Source organism: Triturus cristatus, chromosome 9 (assembly GCF_964204655.1).
Source record: "Triturus cristatus chromosome 9, aTriCri1.1, whole genome shotgun sequence".
NCBI lineage: Eukaryota > Metazoa > Chordata > Amphibia > Caudata > Salamandridae > Triturus > Triturus cristatus.
The window spans coordinates 396,244,075-396,270,188 of NC_140592.1; positions in this window are offsets into that span (position 1 = coordinate 396,244,075).

The following is a 26,114-nucleotide window of genomic DNA, read 5'->3' on the forward strand; positions in this document are numbered from 1 at the left end:
CGATACATGACGGTGAGCTGCTGAGGACTGGGAGCTGTGTGCTTGGTGAGGCGGGGGGCGCTAGGAGATCACAGAGCCTCCGGGCCCGCGGCTCGCTGGCCTACTGACAAGCAGTGGTGACATATCCTGCTGTGAAGGCGTTGGTGGGGAAGGGGAAGCTGGGGCACAGTCGTGAAGGCTGCAGACTCGCCCAAGCTGCGCTGAACTTGTGAGGAGCGAGGATGCGAGGGGGCCATTGGTAGATTGTGGACGCTTATATAATTATAACTGGACCGGAGCCCCATGACCTTCCTCGAGGGATATTGACCCCCCACCTCACTGCAGAGCTGAGTGATCACTTCGTTGGGAAGGCATGCGTGGGTCGAGGTCTGTGCTGTGTGGGAACCTCCCTGATTAAATTGGGGTGTGCCATCTCTATTGCGTGCACTGTCCCACAGATTGCGTTGGGTCCCCGTGCTGGGGCGGGAGGTGAGCATTGCGGAGGGCTGACAACCAGCGATGCCATGAGACTTAGCTCCACCAAGGAAGCCCGCGGGTGAGCAGACCTTCTCCCATCCCGCATTCAATATCATAGTTTAGAGCATAGCTCCGGGCGGGGACCCTCGCTGAAACTGATCAGTGTGCACAGTCTGGGAACACGTGGAACGTAGGCAGACAGGACACAAGCGCTTACATTTCTGTGGTCATATGGCATCCTGGCTGTGCCGCTAATATCACTCAGAGTGCAGTGAGCCTACTGGAGAGACTGCGATAAGTCACGGCCCATTGTAGCAACTGCAGAACTCAACAAGATATATATTGAACCCTGTGCACTGTGCCCACTGCCATCATGGGCAAAGCGGACAAAAATCAACCGCGCCTCAATTTCGACCTGCGCAAATCAGGAACATCACAACATACTGGCGCTTCTGATTCAGAGCTGGACAGTGCGGCCGAATCCTCTACTGCCCTGAAGAAGATGTTTGCAGTGATCCAAGCTAGCCTTCAGTCCATAGATGGAAAAATCGAGGCCCTCAACGGACACATGGACCATATATCCACTAAACTCGACAAGCACGCAGCCCGAGTAGGGGAGGTGGAGCAGCGCATTTCAAACACGGAGGATGGCTTGCAGCAGGTCATGGCCAAAACAAACGACATGGAGAAAATACTAGCAGTTATCCAGGTAAAGAACGAGGACCTTGAAGCGCGATCAAGGCATAATAACATACGCATTTTGGGTCTGCCAGAGTCCACGAACATGGGAAAATTGGAAACCTATGTGGAAAATATGATCCATGACGTTTGTGACGCTGAAAATCTCTCAAGTTTGCTGATTGTAGAACACGCACATCGCTCTTTGGCAGTCCGCCTGCCCCCGGGCACCACCCAGACCAATCATCGCCCGCTTCTTGAACTTTAGAGACCGGGATGCGGTGCTCCGCATCTCCCGTCTGAAAGGTGCCATCACATACCAGGGCAATAATCTTTCATTTTATCCTGATTTCACCGCACTGTACAGGCGGCCAGAAAAGAGTACCAACAGGTGAAAAAAATTCTGATCGCTGATAATATTCAGTATGCCATGCTGCACCCAGATTGGGGTTGATGATAAAGCCAGGATTTTCAACAGCCCCAAACAGGCTATGGAGTTTGCCAAGTCCCTTCGTCGCAAAACACAAGCTCTACCAGATGTATCGGACAATGAGGACTGAAACGCTGATTGGGCTTCTCCGCTTCTGGTCTCTGGAGCACCCTCTCGGCTCTTGCGCAGCCAGGGGCACTGTGCCCAACACTGGACTACTCCCATGGCACGGCATTTTGGACAGTCTGCCTACAGGTAGTTGGTTTGCCGTGGTGTATTGAGGCTGTTGGCCACGTGTGAACAATCATATCCTTTTTTGTAAGCCATCGCTGCTGCTGATATACTGGAAATTATGATTAGAATTGCAAGGCGGGGCTGTCACTGTATGACGTTGGCGCAGAGATACTGATATACAGAGCACAAGTTCATGATACGCGGCCACCTCCCTTGTTCATTGGTGAGTTGGATGTGCCGCAATGTCCCCCAATGGGTGTACCCCAAATCACCTCTTCTTTTAGTTTCCACAGGCTGGGGTTTATTTTGTCTCAAGGGAATGGCTTTGGCAAATTTGGGCTGCTAAAGTGGGTGGGAGGTTCAATGTTTCTGAGTTGGGGATTGTTCATTGTGATTGCACGGTTATGCTACTGCTGATATATGTTTAACCTACTATTCCTGCCGCAGAGTGGTCATACTGCCTCTATTTTGTTGTTCTTAAACAGCTGATGGGTGATAAATGCCACTGTCTAACGTGAAAATGCCCCCCAAAAAATTCGACAGGTTTTGACCTACCTGGATAGGCATGGGATTCAAATTGCCCTCCTACAGGAGCCACATTTAACCAAGATATCTGAAACTAAGATTGCCGCCAAATGGGCTGGGTATAAACTGGCCTCCTCGTACTCTTCCTATGCCAGGGGAGTTGTCACTTTAATTAAACGCAGTCGCCCATTTACGCCATTCAAAACATATATAGATGATGAGGGGCGGTGTGCCATGGTCCAGGGTAAGCAGGGGACATCCTTGACGTTGCGTAGGTGGCCAGAGGTAGCTGTGATATGGGGGGGGACCTGAACACCTATCTGGATCCCAACCTGGATAAATCTAGCCCACATGGCATCCACACACCTAAAGTGGCCCACAATATTACAATTGCTATGATGGAATTTGGGCTGGTAGATGTTTGGAGGATTCGCAATCGCACAGCGAGAGAGGGTATGCACGCTACGCCAGTGCACAACAGTTGGTCCCGCTTAGACTACTGGCTATTAAGCGAGGGAGCGAATGAATGGGTCACTGATATTGCCGCGCTCCTGTGCACACTTTCAGATCACAATCCGGTGCTGCTTGTTCTTGCACTCCCAACCAACATACATCGGCCATTTACGTGGCACTTCCCCTCTGAGGTCCTTTTGGACCTTGTGTACTACGACACCATCAGAAGAGCCATAGAACAGTACTTTGACATTAATGTCGGCACCGTAGACAGCCCTTCTACTCTCTGGGAGGCATTCAAGGTGACTATTAGAGGGGTCTGAATAAGCACCACAGCAGGTATTTTAAAAGATCTTAGAGGGCGGCTTAAAAGAGGCCTTGAGCGAGACTACACTGCCAAACCATGTGCAACCACACTCTCTCGCCTCCATGATTTGGTCCTCGAATACAACACTACGACGGAGTCTGAAATCGATATCTATCGCGTAGACATGTGGCCCGGACATACGGGGAAGGTGGGTGAACGGGCCACACTCTAGCTAATAAACTTAAATCCCGTGCCGAACACCATCATATTGATAAAATACTGGACGCACAGGGCAGGCAACACTATACCCCACAGAGTATAGTGGAGTAGTTCCGGGATTACTTCACCACTATGTACACGTCCCGGGGGGCATTGCCTGCCTCGGATCTCGCGGACTATCTGTCTGACATTGCCTGTGCATGGCTGTCAGATGCACACCGCAAATACCTAGATCAGCCAATTGACGAAGCTGAAATAAAAGCAGCGATACGAGCCCTACCCAATTAAAAAGCGCCGGGGCCTGACGGACTCACGGCCGAATTTTATAAAGAATATGCTGACTTGAATATGCCCCATATATTGGAAATACACGCTGAAGTGCATGAGACTGGAATACTGCCACCATCCCTCCGGCAAGCGCAGATCATCACCCTATTAAAAAAGGATACATCACCCGAACACTGTGATTCATATCGTCTCCTATCCCTGATCAATATCGACACCAAGATACTTGCCAAAATACTAACGACAAGGCTCCAGCCTCTGATGCCTAGTCTAGTCCTCCCGGATTAGTCTGGATTTATACCAGAGAGGTCGACTTCCCATAACCTCAGGACTATATTTGCAATGTTTCACGTCCTCGATCCTAAATTAAACGTGGCTGCAGTGATGCTAGACTCGGCAAAATCGCTTGATTCCATAGAATGGAGTTACCTGTTTCAAATCCTTCACCGTATGGGGTTTCCGCCGCTCTTCCTCGGATGGGTGCAATTATTATACTCCGCCCCGTCGGCGCTCATACGGGTGGGAGGACTGACATCAGAACCATTCTCGATCGACAGAGGCACCCGACAGGGTTGTCCCCTCTCGCCGCTACTGTTTGCTGTTGTCCTCGAACCTTTGGCCTGCATGATCCGGCAACGACATAGAGACACAGCCCTTAATTTCTTACATCACCTCGTCGCCATTTCTCTCTATGCCAACAACATGGTGCTCTTTGTCCAGGAGCCCCGACGTTACTTAGCTCAGGTGCTACAAGAGTACATCAGATTCGGGTTGCTCTCTGGTCTCACCATTAACTGGGACAAATCGGTGATAATACCACTGACATCCATTACTGACCCCCCATGCATGGAATACCCACTAGCCTGGACTACAGAACTAGTTAAATATCTGGGTGTCTGGGTACATAGGGACCCCGAGATCGCTGTCAAGGAAAACTAAAGCAGAGCGTGTGTATCACTAGAGATGCAATTGGACAGGTTGATTACTCTGCCACTTTCCCTAGCCGATCACATTGCACTTATCAAAATGGATATCCTCCCATGCTTTTTATATTTATTCTGCAATATTCCCATAAAACTGACACAATACTTTTTTAATACCGTGCATGCTTCTTTGATTAGACTGATTTGGGGAGGCAAGCAGGCTAGGGTGAGCTGGGCTACTCTCACGCTCGATTATGCAAAAGGGGGCTTTGGAGATCCCGACCTGTACATCTATTACCTTTGCGCACAAGCACAGTATGCATATTATTGATTCTGCACACATGAATACACCCCTAATGTCGCGGTAGAAGATGGAGATGCTGACCCGGTCCCGCTGCATGGCATCATCATACACACTCGCTGTGGCACACCAAAACATGAAATCAATACATTGGACACGACTATTGGGGCCTGACAATCTATAGGCAAACTTACAGCTAAACTTCCAATTTATGCCCCGGCAGTACCATTGGCACATCACGCGCCGCTGTCTGTAACACAGGAGGAGAGTCCGCTAAGGTCCCTGAAGGAGGTGGGTATTAGCACACTGCAAGACCGCTACCCTAATGGGAGTTTCATCACCTCTGAGGAGCTCCAATACATTGCCAACCCCACGCCGCTGTTCCAACTCACCATGCATAGGTTGCGGAAAGCTATTCGAGCACACTACACTACGTACCCTGCCGAACCGCCCACCCTACAGGCTTTACAACTACTATTAGTCATGCCCACACGAAAAAAGCTGATTACCAAACTCTATAGGGCTGTGAGGGATGAGAGAGCTGTGGAGCTGGTCGTAAGTCTTGCCCGTTGCAATCATAGGCTGACGCCCCCTCTGACTATGTCAGAGTGGGATCATACACGCCGCCTAAATAGCACCCTCACACCCAATGGTAATCTGCGCATTATACATTTCAAATACATTCATCAGGTCTATCATACACCGTCCAGGTTGCATAGATACGGTTATGGAATACTGGTAAATGTAAAAGATGCGGCCAACTGGATGCGGACTCCTGCCACTTAGCTTGGGATTGCAGGCTGGTGTTCCTATTCTGGGGTGATGTGGTAAAATTGATTCAGGACATGGTGGGGATTGAGTTGTATGTCAGCAGCTCCCCATGTGGAAAAGCAATGCCGGCTCCCGAAGGACGCGGGGAGCCGGCTGGGACCGTGGGGGCGTTGGGGCTCCCCCCACAGTCTCCAATGTTTTTTTATAAGCCCCGGGGGATGGGATCCCCGGGGATAATAAAAATTAGTGATAAGGGCTATTTTTTTTTTTACGGTAAAATTAGGAGTCACGCATCCTAACGTGTTGGGTGCACGGTTCCTCTCGCGTTGGGTGCGCGGTTCCTAACGCATTGGGTGCGCGGATCCAAGGGAAAAAAACTGAAATTTTTGGGAGATAAACATCTAGCTTAAGTGTTTTGTTCTTGAGTGGCTCTAAAAAGACCCGTTGTGTTCATTTAGAGTTTTTGGTACTTATAAGTAAGTACCTATACAGAGTCTAAAGTTGTTGAGGAAGATTCTGTTTCCTTCATCAGTAAAGTGTACTCCATCTCTCCTATACATCTCTTGCATATGAAAGTGCAGATTGTTATTGTAAATGGACCCCATTCTATAATCTCGGAGAAAAGCAGAAACAGATTAATTCACATGTTTCCTAGCTTTCTCAATCTGTGGACAAAATGATTGGACCAGTTCCACTTCTGCCTTTGGCATATGTTAGAATACACAAAGGCAGTTTTGGGAAAAAGTGAAAACAATTCTGCAAAGGTGTCCTTCATAATCATTTCCAGACCTACCCCAGTCAAAGTGCCTAGGTCATTGCCACCACAGTGCACTATTATGAGGTGAGGGTGTTGGATATGCATAAAGGTTTTTACCAATGGCATCAATTGGTGCCACTTTAACCCTCTCTGTCCAATCCATTTTATGTCTACATTTGGCAAACCTAGGTCTTTGTGAATGCCTTTGTTTTCTGCATACCTTTGGCTCCAGAAAATATAGCAGTGTCCCACAATCCACACTATGAGCAGCTTGAAGGGAGGTCTGGATGCACTCAGATGGTCTCTGCAAATGAAATGGCAGTTTGAAAAGTAAGATATTTCTAAAATGGTAGCTAAGATGCAGTTTTGAAGAAAGACAAGAAATGATTGGTTGGTTGACAACCTTCTACACTGAAAGGTAGGGTGCATGTTTCTGTTTTTTAAACGCATGATTCTCATTGGTTAACAAAAAGTGCGTGAAAGGAACATTATATATGATAAGCTGATATGTTGAAAAGTCAAGCACACTTGCTGTTTTGATTAGCAACATTGTGTGCTGAACCTGAGACCTGAGTGCTCAGTTCAGTGTTTCATGACCTGTTTCTATGGTAACAGGCAGAATGGGGGTAGGGTTCAAATTTATGTCATTTAGAAAGGGTTGAAATGTTTAACCAATAGAAATGTGTGTTTGCTTTTGAATTTATGTGGGAAGGAATGTGATTTGATGTTTACATGTATATGTGTGGAAAATGAGAGGGAAACTTTGCCATTCTTTGGTTTTGCTGACAGGTGCACAGTGCAGAGATTCTGTATAAGAAAATCTGGTGTGTGATTGATATCTTGTGTGTGACTGATATACTTCTTAATCTACAAAACAACTTGAAAGGTGAGTTATTTAATTGTGAGGGGATGTATGTAGACTATTTTGATTTTAATCAGACTAATGTATTTCTCCTGCTAAAGTGTAGGGAGTACTTTTGTTTGCCTACAATCTTATTGACAGTGTGTGTGCATGTAGAAACCATTTTGTGATAAGCATTTGTGTTTTTCATGTGTTTGCAGACAGATAACTGTGCTGTTTTTATATTTTGGTACAATTAGAAATCAGTCATTGTTTATGAATTTGCAAAATGAGTCATGTTTGAACACTAAAATTTAGTACTCGTAGATTAGGAAATGTGTTTTGGTAAACTCCTAGGGATAGTGTTGTTTGTCTAGAATCACACTGCGAGTCTGTGTGCATTTGGGAACCACTGTGAGAGAAGCATTTGGGAACATCATGTATTTGCTGACAGATAACTGTTTTAAAACCTGCCATGTTGTCAAGTTTTAGTAGCATTAGAAGCCAGTCTTTGCATGTGCATTAATAAAATGAGTCAGGCTTTGACACTAAAGTGCAGTACTTAAATATGTAGATTGTGTGCAGTACCCTTACCTCTTCTAGACTAGTGAATGAGTTTTGGTAAACTCCTAGGATAGTGTTGCTTGTCTAAAATCACACTGTGAGTCTGTGTGACTTTGGGTATGGATTGTGAGAGAAGCATTTGCTAACATTATGTATTTGCTGACAGATAAGTGTTTTAAAACCTGTCATGTTGTCAAGTTTTAGTAGCATTAGAAGCCAATCATGGCTTATGGTTTGATTAAATGAGTCAGGCATTGACACTAAAGTGGAGTCATGAAATATGTAGATTGTGTGCAGTCCCCTTACCCTTTCCATAGTAGTGAATGAGTTTTTGTAAACTCCTAGGGATAGTGTTGCTTGTCTAGAATCACACTGTGAGTCTGTGTGCATTTGGGAACCACTGTGAGAGAAGCATATGGTAACATCATGTATTTGCTGACACAGAACTGTTTTAAAACCTGTCATGCTGTCAAGTTTTAGTAGGATTAGAAGCCAGTGTTTGCTTATGGATTGATAAAATGAGTCAGGCTTTGACACTAAAGTGCAGTACTTAAATATGTAGATTGTGTACAGTACTCTTACGCCTTCTACACTACTGAATGAGTTTTGGTAAACTCCTATGATAGTGTTGCTTGCCTAAAATCACACTGTGAGTCTCTGTGCATTTGGGTAAGGATTGTGAGACAAGGATTTGGTTAAATGAGTCAGGCATTGACACTAAAGTGGAGTCATGAAATATGTAGATTGTGTGCAGTCCCCTTACCCTTTCCATAGTAGTGAATGAGTTTTTGTAAACTCCTACGGATAGTGTTGCTTGTCTAGAATCACACTGTGAGTCTGTGTGCATTTGGGAACCATTGTGAGAGAAGCATTTGGTAACATCGTGTATTTGCTGACAGATAACTGTTTTAAAACCTGTCTTGTTGTCAAATTTTAGTAGCATTAGAAGCCAGTCTTTGCTTATGGATTGATAAAATGAGTCAGGCTTTGACACTAAAGTGCAGTACTTAAATATGTAGATTGTGTACAGTACTCTTACGCCTTTTACACTACTGAATGAGTTTTGGTAAACTCCTATGATAGTGTTGCTTGCCTAAAATCACACGGTGAGTCTCTGTGCATTTGGGTAAGGATTGTGAGACAAGGATTTGGTTAAATGAGTCAGGCATTGACACTAAAGTGGGGTCATGAAATATGTAGATTGTGTGCAGTCCCCTTACCCTTTCCATAGTAGTGAATGAGTTTTTGTAAACTCCTAGGGATAGTGTTGCTTGTCTAGAATCACACTGTGAGTCTGTGTGCATTTGAGAACCATTGTGAGAGAAGCATTTGGTAACATCGTGTATTTGCTGACAGATAACTGTTTTAAAACCTGTCTTGTTGTCAAGTTTTAGTAGCATTAGAAGCCAGTCTTTGCTTATGCTTTGATTAAATGAGTCAGGCATTGAAACTAAAGTGGAGTCCTGAAATATGTAGATTGTGTGCAGTCCCGTTACCTCTTGCACAGTAGTGAATGAGTTTTGGTGAACTCCTAGGGATAGTGTTGCTTGTCTAGAATCACACTGTGAGCCTGTGTGCATTTGGGAACCATTGTGAGAGAAGCATTTGGGAACATTGTGTATTTGCTGACAGATAACTGTTTTAAAACCTGTAATGTTGTTAAGTTTTAGTAGCATTAGAAGCCAGTCATTGCTTATGCATTGATAAAATTAGTCAGGGTTTGACACCAAAGTGCAGTACTGAAATATGTAGATTGTGTGCAGTCCCCTTACTCCTTCTAGAGTAGTGAATGTGTTTTGGTAATGTCCAAAGGATAGTGTTGCTTGTCTAGAACCACACTGTGAATCTGTGTGCATTTGGGAACCACTGTGAGAGAAGAATTTGGGTACTTCATATATTTGCATACACATAACTGCTTAAAAACCTTTCCTGTTCTCAGGTTTTGGTAGATTTAGAAGCCAGTCGTTGCTTATGTATTCACCCAGGAACTCTCCTTGCAATACTGTAAACATTCAGTTAATATCCAAGTAGTAATGGAGTGAGGCAGGCCTTAGCACATGAACTGATTCAAACGCCTATCCACTATGCATGCAGTCCTCTAACCACCTACACATTTGTCTTTAACACCTTCAATTCCCCAGTCAATATCCATACACTTCCAGCAAACACCCTGTCACTCCCCTTGCACTCCTCTACTGATCCATTCAGCACCATGTACTAATCCATTTACTGCGTCAAACCCCAACCACTTATAAATTCACCCAGGCACTCTCCTTGCAGTACTCTAATCATTCAGTCAGTACCCAAGTCCTCATACAGTGACCAGGCCTTAGCACATGGACTGCTTCAAACCCCTATCCAGTATGCATGCAGTCCTCTAACCATCTACACACTTGTCTTTCATACCTGCAATTCCCCAGTCAGTAGCCGTACACTTCCAGCAAACACCCTGTCACTCCCCTTGCACTCCTCCAGTGACCCATATAGCACCATGTACTAATCCATTCACTGTGCAAAAACCCAACCAGTCAGTACCCAAGTACTCATGCACTGAGCCAGGCCTTAGAACATGGACTGCTTCAAACCCCTATCCACTATGCAGGCAGTCCTCTATCCATCTACACACTTGTCTTTCACACCTTCAATTCCCCAGTCAGTATTCATACAGTTCCAGCAAACACCCTGTCACTCCCCTTATAGTTCTCCAGCGACTCATTAAGTACCATGTAGTAACCCATTAACTGCGCCAAACCCCAACCACTTATAAATTCACCCAGGCACTCTCCTTGCAGTACTCTAATCATTCAGTCAGTAGCCAAGTCCTCATGCAGTGACCAGGCCTTAGCACATGGACTGCTTCAAACCCCTATCCACTATGTATGCAGTCCTCTAACCTACTACACACTTGTCTTTCACACCTTTAATTCCACAGTCAGTATTCATACACTTCAAGCAAACACTCTGTTACTCCCCATGTACTCCTCTAGTGACCCATTCAGTAGCATATACTAAACCATTCACTTTGCCAAAACCCAAACACTTATAAATTCACTCAGGCACTCTCTTTTTAGTACTCTTATCATTCAGTCAGTATCCAAGTGCTCATGCAGCGAGCCAGGCCTTACAACATGGACTGCTTCAAACACCTATGCAGTATGCATACAGGCCTCTAGTCACCTACACATTTGTCTTTCACTTCTTTAATTAACTAGTCAGTTTGTATATACTTCAATAAACATCTTGTCACTCATCTTGCACTCATCCAGTGACTGATCCAGTACCATGTTAGAGCAGAACGCGCTAGCCCAGGCAGTGACTATATTGCTTGTAAGGACACAATCAATTCTTTTAAACTTGCTTGTTTTTAAACAATTTTTTAACATTGTAAAGTGTATTTGCTGTGTATTTTATTTAAAACAAAACTCACGTTTGCCACGCACTCGCGATTAGGCTCACCAGGGCTTCTCCTGACCGACCCTGCACCCCTTCCCCGCTTCACCCAACGAGATTAGGGGCCTCAGCTGCTGCACAGCAGGGCTGATTGAAGGGGAGTGGCCAGGGGTCACGAGAAACACAAAAGCGGCACGCTGGAGCGGACGCGCAGTTAGAGCAGAACGCGCTAGCCCAGGCAGTGACTGTATTGCTTGTAAGGGCACGATCAATTCTTTTAAACTTGCTTGTTTTAAACAATTGTTTAACATTGTAAAGTGTACTTGCTGTGTATTTTATTTAAAACAAAACTCACGTTTGCCACGCACTCGCGATTAGGCTCACCAGGGCTTCTCCTGACCGATCCTGCACCCCTTCCCCGCTTCACCCAACGAGATTAGGGGCCTCAGCTGCTGCACAGCAGGGCTGATTGAAGGGGAGTGGCCAGGGGTCACGAGAAACACAAAAGCGGCACGCTGGAGCGGACGCGCAGTTAGAGCAGAACGCGCTAGCCCAGGCAGTGACTGTATTGCTTGTAAGGGCACGATCAATTCTTTTAAACTTGCTCGTTTTAAACAATTGTTTAACATTGTAAAGTGTTCTTGCTGTGTATTTTATTTAAAACAAAACTCACGTTTGCCACGCACTCGCGATTAGGCTCACCAGGGCTTCTCCTGACCGATCCTGCACCCCTTCCCCGCTTCACCCAACGAGATTAGGGGCCTCAGCTGCTGCACAGCAGGGCTGATTGAAGGGGAGGGGCCAGGGGTCACGAGAAACACAAAGGCGGCACGCTGGAGCGCACACGCAGTTAGAGCAGAACGCACTAGCCCAGGCAGTGACTGTATTGCTTGTAAGGACACAATCAATTCTTTTAAACTTGCTTGTTTTTAAACAATTTTTTAACATTGTAAAATGTATTTGCTGTGTATTTTATTTAAAACAAAACTCACGTTTGCCACGCACTCGCGATTAGGCTCACCAGTGCTTCTCCTGACCGATCCTGCACCCCTTCCCCGCTTCACCCAACGAGATTAGGGGTCTCAGCTGCTGCACAGCAGGGCTGATTGAAGGGGAGGGGCCAGGGGTCACGAGAAACACAAAAACGGCACGCTGGAACGGGCGCGCGCAGCGGCTGCGCCGCTGGCGCGCCGAAGGTGCGCCCAAGACAAGCCCGTCTACGCCCGTCCGCGCCCGTCCGCGCCCGAAAGGGTCCGGGGGCCATTAACTCTGACCAATTCCGGGCATACTCGGGCAACGACTTACGAGCACTGGGTGCTGGTTCACACCCACTAAAGCCAGAAATAACACATATTCTCCAGAGTGAAGGACTTCTTAGCTCACAGGAAAGGGAGCCACCAAGTAATATATCTCCACACAACCCGGACCATGCCCTCCCCAAGAGCAATAATCACATCAAAATTTCCGCTCTTAATACACGATCACTACAGCAACATGCCCCTGAAGTCTTCACCTTTTTGCAAGAAGACGCCCCCGCCATCCTCGCCCTGACCGAAACATGGCTCGACGAGGACTCTGGACCCACTTTAATCGCATCCCTGCCCGATGGTTATGATGCCTTTTGGCATAATAGGACGGCAGGAAAGCGAGGCGGTGGGGTGGCGCTACTTTATAAAAATCACATGACCATTGAGAAGCTGTCCGGTGAAAACTTGGAGGCGGTAGATATTTTAGTAACGAAGGTCTGCAATAGCTCCTCAAATATAGCAATCATGGTAGTTTACCGCCCACCTAGCTGCTCACCGTCCTTTGTAGATCTCTTTATCGAATGTGTCACCAATCTCCGTTCACGCTTTCAACAACTTTTGGTAGTAGGAGACTTCAACTACCATTGGGACCAGATACCCAGAGGGACACAGGCCCAACAGCTCGAGGACACGCTTACCTCTCTCGGGTTTAATCAGTTAGTGTCAGCCCCTACCCACGAGAAAGGACATATTCTTTACTTGGTATGGACCACTCATCCCTCTGTGAATCTAATGGACATCTCCCCTTGCTAGTGGTCTGACCACTACTTTATTCACCTTCTACTCCCTCTAGTCAAACAAGACACCGGACTCCCACCCTTTTGGAAGCTAGTAAGGAATTGGAATAAAATCATGGGTCCCAGCTTAGAGAGTACCCTTCGTAGAAACCCAGTCAAGAGGTCAATAACACTAGATTTGGAAGAATGGACAGACTCCTTCGGCAGTCAGCTAACATCTGCCATGAACATACTAGCCCCAGCTAGAAGAGTAAAAACAGGAAATAAGGGTAAGGGCTCACTCTGGTTTACAGAGGAACTCCGAGCTCTGAAATGCACACTTCGCCACTATGAAAGACGATGGCGTAAAGCTTATGAGCCACAGGCCCTCATAGAATACAGGGAAAAACTTGCCACCTACAAAAAGACCTTGCTCAACAGGAAGGCCGAACACTACGAGAACAGGATTGTGATGGCTACCAACAAACAAAAAGAAACATTCAAAATCCTTAAGGAATTAAGCCAAAAACAGGTACCAGTTGCACCATTCAGCAAGGAATCCTGTAACAAATTTCTATCCTTCTTTTCGGATAAAGTCCAAGAAATCCTGACCGACATTAAAAACTCCCCCTTTAAACCCCCCCTTAACGTAAAGGTGGAGACACAGGAAAATCGGACTGAGTTGATTTCCTCCTTTCAGCCCCTTGATGTCGAGACCTTGCGAGGCATCGCAATTAAAACTAAATCAGGCTCACCGTCAGACCCATGTCCACCGAGGATTTTTAAACTCGCTCTCCCAGCGATTGAGGAAGAAATTCTTGCCCTGATGAACCTCTCGCTAGAATCAGGGAAAGTCCCCTCTCAGTTCAAAGAAGCCAGAGTCATACCCCTTCTCAAAAAGACAGGAGCTGATGCCGCTAATATGAAAAACTTTAGACCCATTTCGCAGTTGCCCTTCCTGGCAAAAATTTTGGAGCAACACGTTCTCCAAACCCTCGCCAGTTTCATGGAAACCCATAGCCTGCTTGGGGACAGACAGGCTGGCTTTAGGACCCATCACAGTACAGAGCTGATGATGTTATCCGTACTGGATGAAATTAGGACTAAAGCAGATAATAAAAAATCTTGTGCCCTAGTCCTCCTTGACCTGTCGGCAGCGTTCAACACGGTCAACCACTTACAACTCTTGGACAGAATAAAAGACATCGGCATTGGAGGGTCTATCCTCCAATGGATCAAGTCATTTCTGACAGGCCGCACCCAAAAATTCAGATGGGGGACTCGGTGTCGGAGAATGGGTCGATCCCCTGTGGTGTCCCGCAGGGGTCGCCATTATCCCCCCTCCTGTTCAACATTTACCTCAGACCCCTGATCAAGAAGCTCGCCTTGATGAACTGCCAGGTCTTCAACTACGCAGACGATACGCAAATTATTGTCCAAATCGACAGCAGTCCTCAAGCTCACGCACTGGTAAAATACATCTTGAGATTTGTGGTCAGCTGGATGACCGCTAACTCACTCAAGATTAATCCAGATAAAACAGAGGTGCTGGCTGTCACTAATAAAAGCAATCCCTGGAACTCCCAGTTTTGGCCTGACGAGCTGGGTGCTATCCCTGCACCAGCCGTGGTGGTAAAAAGCCTGGGAATCAAGATAGATGCTAAACTCTCCCTGACAAACCAAATCACTTCCGGCTTCGGGATCTGCATGAGCCTACTCAGGCAGCTGAGGAGACTCTCCCCCATCCTCTCCTTTTCAACAATGAGGACAGTTGTGACCGCCTTGATCCTGGCCCGGCTTGACTACGGGAACTCACTCTATATTGGATTGCCAGATTCATTGCTGCACAGACTCCAGGTGATAATGAATGATGCGGCCAGACTGATCTTTGAACTACCCAGACACACTCGGGCCTCTCCCCTACTACAACAACTGCACTGGCTACCCATCAAGCAGAGGGCCAAATTTAAAGGCCTCTGCATTACACATAAGGCCTTGTTTGGGCAAGCCCCCAAATACATTAAGGAACGCCTGGCAATATACACCCCCTGCCGCACACTCAGATCCTCCACAGAGGGCCTCTTAAAATGTCCACGATTTCACTACTCCTCGAAAGGTGGTCGAGCCTTCTCCACTCTCATGCCGCAACTCTGGAACAGACTGCCAGGCCAGCTGCGTTTGGAAAGCCGCCTCCTGCCTTTCAGGAGGAAATTAAAGACCCTCTTATTTACGGAAGCTTGGGCTTAACTCCCCTTTCTCGCGTTACAATCTCCCCCTGGTACTCCCGTGGATCTGCTCATAGCGCTTAGAGACCTGCAGTTATTAAGCGCCCCTTAAACTACAATTAACATAACATAACATAAAATAAAATAATCTTTTTACTGTGCCAAAACTGAAAAACTTAACAGTTTTACCCAGGCACACTTCTAGCAGTAGTCTAATGATTCAGTCAGTTTCCAGGTACTCATGTAGTGAACCATGCATTACCGCATAGAGGGCTACAAATGTCTATGCAGTATGCATGCAGTCTTGTAACACACTATACACTTGTCCTTAACAGCTTCAATCCCCCAGTCAGTATCCATGTACTTTCAGCAAACATCCTGTCACTCCCCTTGCAGTGTTCCAGGGACTTATTCAGCACCATGTAGTACTGCATTCACTGTGCCAAAACTGAAACACTTGTAAATTCACCCAGGTACGCTTCTTGCAATAGTCTAATCATTCAGTAAGTACCTAAGTACTAATGGAGTGAGGCAGGCCTTAGCACATGGATTGATTCAAATGTGTTTCCAGTATGCATGGAGGCCTGTAAGTACCAACACAATTGCCTTTGAGACGTTCAATTTTTCTGTCAGTATCTATAAACTGCAATAAACACTCTGTCACTAACCTATTCACTGCACTAGAATCCAAAATCTTAAAAAGATTCACTGAGTCACTTTTTTTGTAGTACTCTAATGATTCAGTCAGTATTCAGGTAGTTTGCAGTGATCCAAGTGTTACTCTATGGACTGTTTCAAACGTCTATCCATTATGGATGTAGGCCTCTAGCCACCAACATACTTGTCTTTCACACCTTCAATATCCCAGACAGTATTCATACAGTTCCTGCAAATACTCACACACTCTCCTTATACTACTCCAGTGACCCATTCAGCACCATGTACTAATCCATTCACTGCACTGAAAGGCAACCACTTATAAATTCACCCAAGTAGTCTCCTTGCAGTGCTTTAATCATTCAGTCAGTATCCAAGTACTCATGCAGTGAGCCAGCCCTTAGCACATGAATTGCTTCAAACGTCTATCCAGTATGCATGCAGTCTTCTAACCACCTACACACTTGTCTTTCACATCTTTAATTCCCCACTCAGTATACATATAGTGCAGCAAACATGCTATCACTCCCTTTGTAGTCCTCCAGTGACCCATTCAGCACCATGTACTAATCCATTCAGAGCGCCAAAAACCAAACACTTATAAATTCACCCAGGCACTCTCTTTGCAGTACTCTAATCATTCAGTCAGTACCCAAGTACTCATGCAGTGAGCCAGGCCTTAGTACATGAATTGCTTCAAATGCCTATCCACTATGCATGCAGTCCTCTAACCACCTACACACTTGTGTTTAACACCTTCAATTCCCTAGTCAGTATTCATACACTTCTAGCAAATACTCTGTCACTCCTCTCAGAGTCCTCTATTGACCCATTCAACACCATGGAGTAACCCATTCACTGTGCAAATACCCGAACACTTATAAACTCACCTAGGCATTCTTCTTGCAGTACTCTAATCATTTAATCAGTATCCAAATAGTATTGGAGTGAGACAGGCCTTAACGTATGAATGGATTGAAACATGTGTCCAGTATGCATGTAGGTCTCTAATCACCTCCACACTTGTCTTTCACCCCATCAATAATCATGTCAGTATTCATACACTTCTAGGAAATACCCTGTCACACACCCAGTTTGTTTCCTAATAGTATTGTAATCATTCAGTCAGTTAGCATGTACTCTTTTAGTGAGGTAGGCTTTAGGGCATAAACTGTTTCAAAGTAGTATGCACTATGCTTGTAGTGTTTTAACCATCGTCACACTTGTGCTTCATGGATATAGTTTCTTAGTCAGTTTTTATATAAAATGTGTTTTTACAGTAATAGAATAGTGTGAATTTGAAAGTTATTAATATACTTTTATTTGTGATTCTTTTTACAGATACTGTTTTTTGACGTTAAAATAGAGAAATCATGCCTGAAAAAAAAAGAAAAAGAAAAGAACAGAGACAGGAGAATTACTTGAAGGAAAGTCAACACAAGTATTGATTGTACAAGATAATGTGGCTAAAAAGAAAAAATCTTCTGGTAAGATCACAAAGCAATTTATTAAAAATGTTTGTAGGAGGAAACAGAATGTACAGAACGCTGAATCCACTGTGAATGTTTCAACTAGAAAAAAAATTCAAAATAAGAGGAAAAGCAAAAAAACAAATATTCAGTCCAAGGAGACAAAGTGTGCTAAAAGAAGGCAAAATCAGTTTAAGGAAATACGAAAAAAAATATTTTACAAGAGCGTAGTACATAATTTGCTGAAAGATGTGAAGAAATATAAAAAGAGAGCTCTATTTTATAAAAAGAAGAAGCATATTGAAAACATTGTTGAAAAGGCTTTTGAAGGAAAAAGGAAGCTATTCATTTTAGTATTAAACAGAATTTGATCACTAGATAAACCAATCAATTTAATGAAGGCCAAAAGTAGGAGGAAAAGAGTAATTAATATTTGGGAGAATGAAAACATAGTTCCAGTTCACAGGCTTTCTTTAAAGAAGAGAGTAATTTACAGAGCAAAAAATTACTGTTTGCAGTTGACACCAGTGGTAGAGGTCACGAAGTTAGAGATGGTTGTCCAATTGAGAAAAAGAAAATGGTTGAAAGAAATGCAGAAGAAGTGATAGCTGATGAAGTTCTACGGAGACATGCTAAACACCCTGTGTATACATGGGATTGCAGTAGTATTTGTAGTGTACGACAGGAATCTATTGATAAATTATGTAGTTTTTTACGAGCATATACTAAACAAAGTGTTAAACAAAAGATTACGGTGTTGCAAGGACTAGACCGTTGGAGAGTGAGAAAAAATACTGGTTTGCAAGGTCATTCTCAGGCTTGTCTTTCTAGGAAAGTTTGTGAAAGTGTTTTTCACCATTTCAGGATGTTGGCAGTACATCATACTCAAATGCAGAAGTTAGTGAGAAGATTGTATTATGCGAAAAGTCCAGCACTAAAGTTAAATGAGTTGAACAGTGCTCTTTTACGTGGCTCAGTATCAGATGTGAAGAAGGTTTGTGAGGATATTGAGTTTTGTTACTTTGGTCCTCAGCAAGAGAGTGGAGAAACTGTGACATTAGTAGAAGAAAATGTTGAAGACAATGAAGAACCTGTGATTACAAAAAATTTTGAGGATGAAATCACAAAGTTTAAGGTAATTTCAGGTGAAAGGCCAAATGTTTCTTGTATTTGTTGTCGGCGATCTCACTATAAAAATCAGACTAGGGGTGTCAATCTGTATTTAAAAAGTGAAATAGAAGATAATGATAAATGGATGGAATTTGCAACTTATTTGCTGGTAGAGGATAGTTTTGGTTTGCGATCTGAGCAGCGTATTTGCAAATATTGTTATAAGAAATAAGATGAGAATAAAATGCCTGCTAGAGCAGTTCATAATAATCTAGAGTTGGTTGCTATTCCTCCAGAGCTGATAGATTTAAATACGTATGAGTCTATTCTCATTCAATGTGTTCACCTGTTTAAGGCTATTGTTCGTATGGAGCCTAAAACAGGTAAATTACCTCCATCAGAGTTGCAAAGAGGATTGAAAGGAAGAGTTGTGTACATGGAAAAATATTGAAACTATTGGTGTAGACCATGCAGAAAATGAGCCACTAGTCATTCTAGTTAATGGTGTTACTACTAAGAATAAGAAAATCTGGCAAGAGCTAGTGGATGTTAGAAAAGTGCAAAAGGCATCATTGTATCTGTTAAAAAATAATGAGTACTAAAGAAATGTGTTTGTAGGAGAAGAAGAAATAGATTTAGCAGAAGCTACTGAAACATTAAGTTGACAAATTGAAAAAGTGGACATGTCCAGATGTGAAGAAATCTATGAACATTACAGTGTACATCCAATTCATTCCAAAGAGGTGATGGGGAATACGATTGAGTTGTTCCAAATGAAAAAAGCAACAGGAAGTCCCGTGAGTGTATGGGAAGAGAGTTTGGAAGCTCGTTGTTTCCAACAGGAAAAGGTGGACGATATGATGAACGTCCTGTGCAGATTCCTGCATCTGAATATCGGACAACAAGATTATATGCAGAAGATCCAAGATTTCGACAATGTATCCCTTATATGTTTCATCTTCTGTTTGAAAGTGACTTGTCTGGACTTTCATACCCAGTAAATCACATTTTAAAAACTGGAATGTGTAACTGCTAAGGATTTTATGGATAAAGTGCATCAGAGAGATGATCATTTAGAATCTCATTTGATTAATCTGATGGCATGTCAGCGAGGGACTAATGAATAATAGGCTACGTAACTTGGGAACTCCTACATGGTTTGGTACACTAAGCTGTGCTGAGTATGCTTGGGATGATTTACTTGAATTTCTTCGAGAGGCAAATTGCAATATAAAAAATATTGAATACAAGACACCTGGAAAATTGTGCTCATTGGATCCTGTTAATGTATGCTGATATTTCAATCATAGATTTGAAGCAATTATGTCTTTCATCTGCAATAAAAAGAATCCTCCTCTTGGAGAAGTTGTGGATTTCTTTTGGAGAAAGGAGTATCAAGCAAGAGGTGCTCCTCATATACATATGTTGTTATGGATCAAGGACGCCCCCAAATTTGGAACTGAATCAGATGAAACTGTTTTGTCTTTCATTGAAGATTATGCCACATGTGCTGTACCCAATAGCAAAGAACATAAAAACTTAAAAAAACAAGTCTTACGATTCCAAAGCCATCGATGTGGAAAATACTGTTGACGAAAGTACAAGTCAAAGGATAAGTTCTATACCAAATGTCGTTTTGGATTCCACGTCCTGTATTATCCAAAGGAAGAGTGAACAGTTTTATGTCAGCTGTGCGACATACTATCACAAGAAAGTCTCCGAAAAATACCTACAACTTAAAAAGAAGTGAAGAATCAAAATACATAAATGACTACAATCCAGTTATTTTATCCATGTGGAATGCTAACATGGATATTCAGTATGTTGCGGACAATTCCATTGCTGTCGCTAGGTATGTAACGTCCTACATTACTAAATCAGAAAAGACGGAATTGAAAGAAATGTGGGAAGAGATTTCTCACGAGAAGACTCTAAGTAAGAAATGATACAGTTTCAGTTTGAAGATGTTATCGCATCGTGAAATTGGAGCATATGAATGTTCAGATCGGTTATCATCTGCTAGTCTATATTCAAAAAGTAGAAGAATCATTTGGGTGAGTCTAGGTCTTGCAGGAATGCGAAATCGGGTACTGAAATCTGTTCAAGAAATTGAATATTTAGCGGAAAAAGAACCAGAAAGTACAGATATTTTAAAAACGAATATGTTGGACACATATTACCCGAACAGAAGTCATCATCTTGAGAGCATGTGTCTCTATGAAGTGCTGCAAAACGACACTTTTAAACGGAATACTACAGAGAACATCAATGATGGAAAATATGCAGTTATTGGTTCTGAAGGATTTCTGGTGAAACTGAGGAAAGGAAATTTAATTAATCACAGGAAACTGAGTTGCGACACTGCTGATAAAAGGGAATTTTACTATTTAGCCCTTTTGCAAATGTTCAAACCATGGCGTTCAGAACTGGAATTACTTGGAGATTTTCAGAGCTATGAAGATTCATTTAATGCTTGTAAAGATAGCATAAAATGCAGTGCTTTTGCAAATTATGTGAAAATGTTGAATGATGAAATTGATCAAGAAGCTACAATTGCAGCTGAGATTGCTAGAGACAGTTCTCAAGACAGTAAAAGTTCTGCTGCACTGAGTCAGGATCCACTAGGACAACCAATTGTTGAAAATGAAGCAGCAACTGCCATGAATGAGGTGGAAACAGCAATGTATCAAGCTCAAGAAGGTGTAGTACTGTTAGGAAACTTGGAAGAACAACTAAATGTTGAACAGAAACAAATATATCAACAAGTAAAAGAGCAGATTGACCATGGATTACTTCATGAAAAGAAAGGGTGCTCATGTACATCACTTCAACCTATCCAAATGTATGTGAATGTTCAAGCTGGAACAGGAAAACGTTCCTCAATTAAAATAATTACAAGTTATCTGCAAAAAACAACTGAATCGCATTTGTCTTGTGTTGTCACTGCTCCAACTGGGTTGGGAGCACATAACATTAAAGGAATTACTTTACATCGTTTACTAATGCTACCAGTAGAGCATGAGAACAATTGGAATACCGCAAGCTATCTGGAGAAGCTTGTTGTGAAGTTTCAAGAGTCTTGAAGAAAATGAAACTTCTCATTATTGATGAGGTGAGCATGGTGTCTAACTTGATGCTTGCCTTTGTGCATTTAAGAATGCAACAAATTCTTAAAACAGAGTATGACGTGTTATTTGGAGAACATTATCTGGTTTGTTTTTGATTGATTTTGATGAGACAAAGGTTACTGCAGATGTAAACTGTGTAAAAGAGTATAATAGGTTAAGAAGGGTGTATGCTCCAAATTTAGGTCAATATTCAGTATTTGAAAAACGTGTGGTTGGGCGAAAAAGAAGGTTGGACAGTATCTGTTCTGAAGGTGTTGAGAAGGGAATAGCACAAGATAATGTTGTGATTGCAAGTAAAAAGAAATTGGACAATCTTGAAGAGGTTGTTGGATATCAGTTTGAAAATAGTTCAGGTGTCAACTGCTATGCTAATGTTGTGGTCAATATTGTTTTTTATCTTGAAGATTTGCAAGAAAAAATTATGCAGAATCGGCAACAAAGATTTTGTTCTCCGTTGCATTCTGTTTTTGAAAAATTGACAACAGACACAAGTAAAATACAATCTGTTTCAGATGTTCGTAATCTTTTGGATGTGTGTTCTGGTTCTACACAATTTTCACAAAATATCCAACAAGATGCTCAGGAATTTTTAATGTATATGCGTACCATTTTTGAAAATGAAGGTGTAGAAATAGAAAATATTTTTGGCCTTTCTTACAAATGGGAACATTATTTTGAAAATTGTATGTATACATGTAGCTCCAATGTAGACACTGAGAGATTTCTGTATTTAACATTACCAGACTGTAAATCAGTGTCTTTTAATAAATTAGTTAAAGGTGCAAATCAAAACATGGAGTGTAGCCAATGTAAATCAGAAATGTTATCCACATTATTTTTAACAAAATATGGCAAATACATAATTTTAATGATGCAACGTTGTACAGCTGATGGAAGAAAATTAGATACTTTAATAAAGCAATTTGTAGCAGCACAACTCTCAATATTAAGAAGGACTTTTGTAGCAATTGCTATAATTTTCCATGATGGTCCATCCACCACATCTGGACATTACACTGCCTATCTAAAATGTGACAAAGGCTGGACACTTTGTAATGATGCCCAGTTGGTTTTCAAACAACTTTTGCCTAGTGAATTACCAAATTCCTACCTAATATTTTTAAAGCCAAAGTTTTAGGAAGATAATTCACTCTCTGAGAAATGTATTATTATAATTTAATAGGACTACCATTGGACAATTTACATAAAAAGGGAGTGCAAAAATAACATTTGGCCTCAAGGAAAGGTATATGTTTGAATTATGGACTTTTTGGTGGTCATTGATTCGGTGAATATTTTAAAGCGGCAACATTTACAGTTTTTATAAGTTAAAGTTATATAATTTTGTTAGCCGTAAGCCTTTCATATATGTGTGATTTGTATTTTCTGGTATTTCACTGAGAATAGCATGTTGTTGTTTTTTTAACAATCTTTCTGATTGTTTTTTTTTTGCCCACTGTTAAGTGATGAGTACGATTGAAATCACTATTTCTAGTGAAATTCAATATATTCTGAGAACAGCAAAAAAGGCAAACAAATTACTTTGTGGAAATTATGCTGTGTTGTAAAAAATTTATTATCACATGCTATAACTATTTTTTCTTTTTTTCGCAGATCCTAATTTTAAAATAAGCAATTTACATCAATTTAGATTGCAAAGAAAATCTGAAAAAAATGTATTCCATTTTTTATTTCTATTACTGTGAAGGTAAGTTTAACTAAGTATCAATATGCAGACTGGAGAGATCTGCAAGAAGCTACAAAGTTTAAACACGTTTTTAAAAACACTCTGTTTATACCTATGTAGTTTTGAAATCTGACCGTAGTCGGATATCATGTGACGTGCAAAAAAAGAGATTTGAGGGGTTCATAATATTTCCCATTGTACCTATTGAAGGACCGCAATCATTTCAATCATTCTTCTTTGAACATCTTTGCAGACAAAACTCTGTGCTTACCTTCTATCATTCAAGCAAATTTAAAAACAGAAATATGTCACTTTTTGTAGCATAGTTATTGCGCAAGACACGCTTTCATATTTGCAAAGAGAGGAAAAGGCACTTTGTGCACTTTTTCTACTCCATGTAAATACAACCTCATCATACACACCACTTTGCGTTGAAAGGGTGTTCTATAAGTGTTGTTGTGCATGATTGCACTGAATACTCATAGAACAAGACACATCTCTAGATTTATCAGAAATCATAAATCTCGATATGTGTGTGAATGCTGCACCATTCTAAAATTGGTGTAGGAAAGCACAACAAGGAGAATTGTTTTCATTTCCCCACATTTTTACATCTTCAATGCATGCTACAATGCTCAGCATACATTGAAGGAGAAAAATGCCTTTACTGATTGTTTTTGAGCAGGAAGGTGAGTCTTCCTAACAAAAACAAACAGCACATGACACAGATATCCTTGCACTATGGTGCAAGGGTGCCTGTGTCACCTCATGGCTGCAGTTTAAGCAGCCGTGCAGAGAGAAGCATAGATTTGCAACATATTTATGTACATACGTTGCATCACTGTGCTTCGGAAGTACTACAGCACACTGCAGTTAAAGAGGTTAATGTGTGATGCTGCAGCACTTCCTCATAGTTCTGCACTTATACATTCACCATACACTACTAATGCATTCATTCAGTCAATTACGTACTACACATACATTCATCTAAACTTTCACACACATACAAACAAATATAGCTCTTTTTTTAAACCAGGAAAGTTAGTTCTTCCAAGAACTTTATTTTTTCTTCTTTCTTCTTTTATATTTTTTTGGGGGGTTTTCTGAACAATCTTTAATTTTTTTGGTTTTTCTGCACAAAAAAAAAGGAAAAAACAGAACAGGAGGAAAAAAACAATGAACTTCAGGGGGGAAAAAAACACCATAAAAACTAGCAACGGTGAATTTCTTGCCGACGGCAGATCAGATCGATAGACTGCTCTCCGTAGCATAATGTCGCGTTGCATTTAGTGCAGAGCACTTTAAAAAATTGGAATTGTGGATGGATGTCAACATTTTGTGCTGAAGGATGCACTCTTGAAGTGCTCGGCTGCGATGAGTCAGAAGGAGCAGGAGCAACTCTCATCCTCCGGCATTCCTCCCGAGCAAGATTTACCGGATGAAGGGTCCTCAGTTGCTTTATCATACTACCTGTCCCGCAAGAGTATTTCTTGTTAGGATCCCCTCGAGACAGCACTCTTTTGCAGATCTTGCACGTCACCAAGGTGGCATTTGAGATGTCATCAGTGATGTCATCAGTGATGTCACTGACCATGTCATGAGTGATGTAATATGTGACGTCATCAGCCGTGCTTTGCGGGGGCGCGAGTTATAGTTAGCTGAACTAACTGTAACAGCGGAATTTCTAGGGTTTTGTACGAGGGAAATGTCCAGCTAACTATAACGCCCCTGAAACCTATGGTTTTCTTCAGTGAATTTCTAAGGTTTTTTAAATGCCAATTCCTAACTATAACGCCCCTGAAACCTTTGGTTTTTTCAGTGAAATTCAAAGGTTTTTTAAATGCCAATTCCTAAGTATAACTTATCTCTAAAGATATCATGTTTAATGATTTTGATTGGATTTCTATATTTTTCAAATTCAGTGTTTCAATTTCATTAATTATGTTTTTTTTAAAATACTTTTTTATCACCATTTTTTAAACATATTTTTTCAATTAATTCTTTTAAAAATTAAAAAATATTATTTTAATTTCATGGGTTTTTCAAACATATTTTTGTATATTTTTCAAAATATTTTTTTAACTATATGTTCGAAACTTTATTTTATATATATTTTTTCCATGTTTTTGGATCCGCGCACCCTATGTGCACCGTTCTCGATCCCGACACGTTAGCATCCGCGCATGGTACGAGTTGGGTACGTGTTTAGTGCGTGATCGCAATGCGACTGGTACGCGACTCCCAGCCTATACGCGACACATTCGATGTACGTAACGCGACGTTTACGCGCTTCCGCGATGCGTCATGTGCGTCTATGACGCGGTAGGTGCGTGGATCCCGCAAAATATTTAACATTTTAAAAAACATATGTATATGTATTTAATGTGAATATTAATTGAAGACAAACTCTAAACTAGTCTTAAAAGTAATATATTTTTACATCTAACCCTATATTTCTTTTCAATTGAATTTCGCAGATGCGCGCTGGGTGCGTGCTGCGTAAGCGCAGGGTGCACGGATCCCATATGACCTGCAAAAAAAGAGATTTGATTGGTTCATTACACTTCCTGTTCTAACTATTGAAAGACCCCACCCAATTCAATTATTCTTCTTTGACCTTCTTTGGAGGAGCATCTCTTTGCAGAGAAGAAGATTTTTTAGACTAAGTTTACACTTAGCTC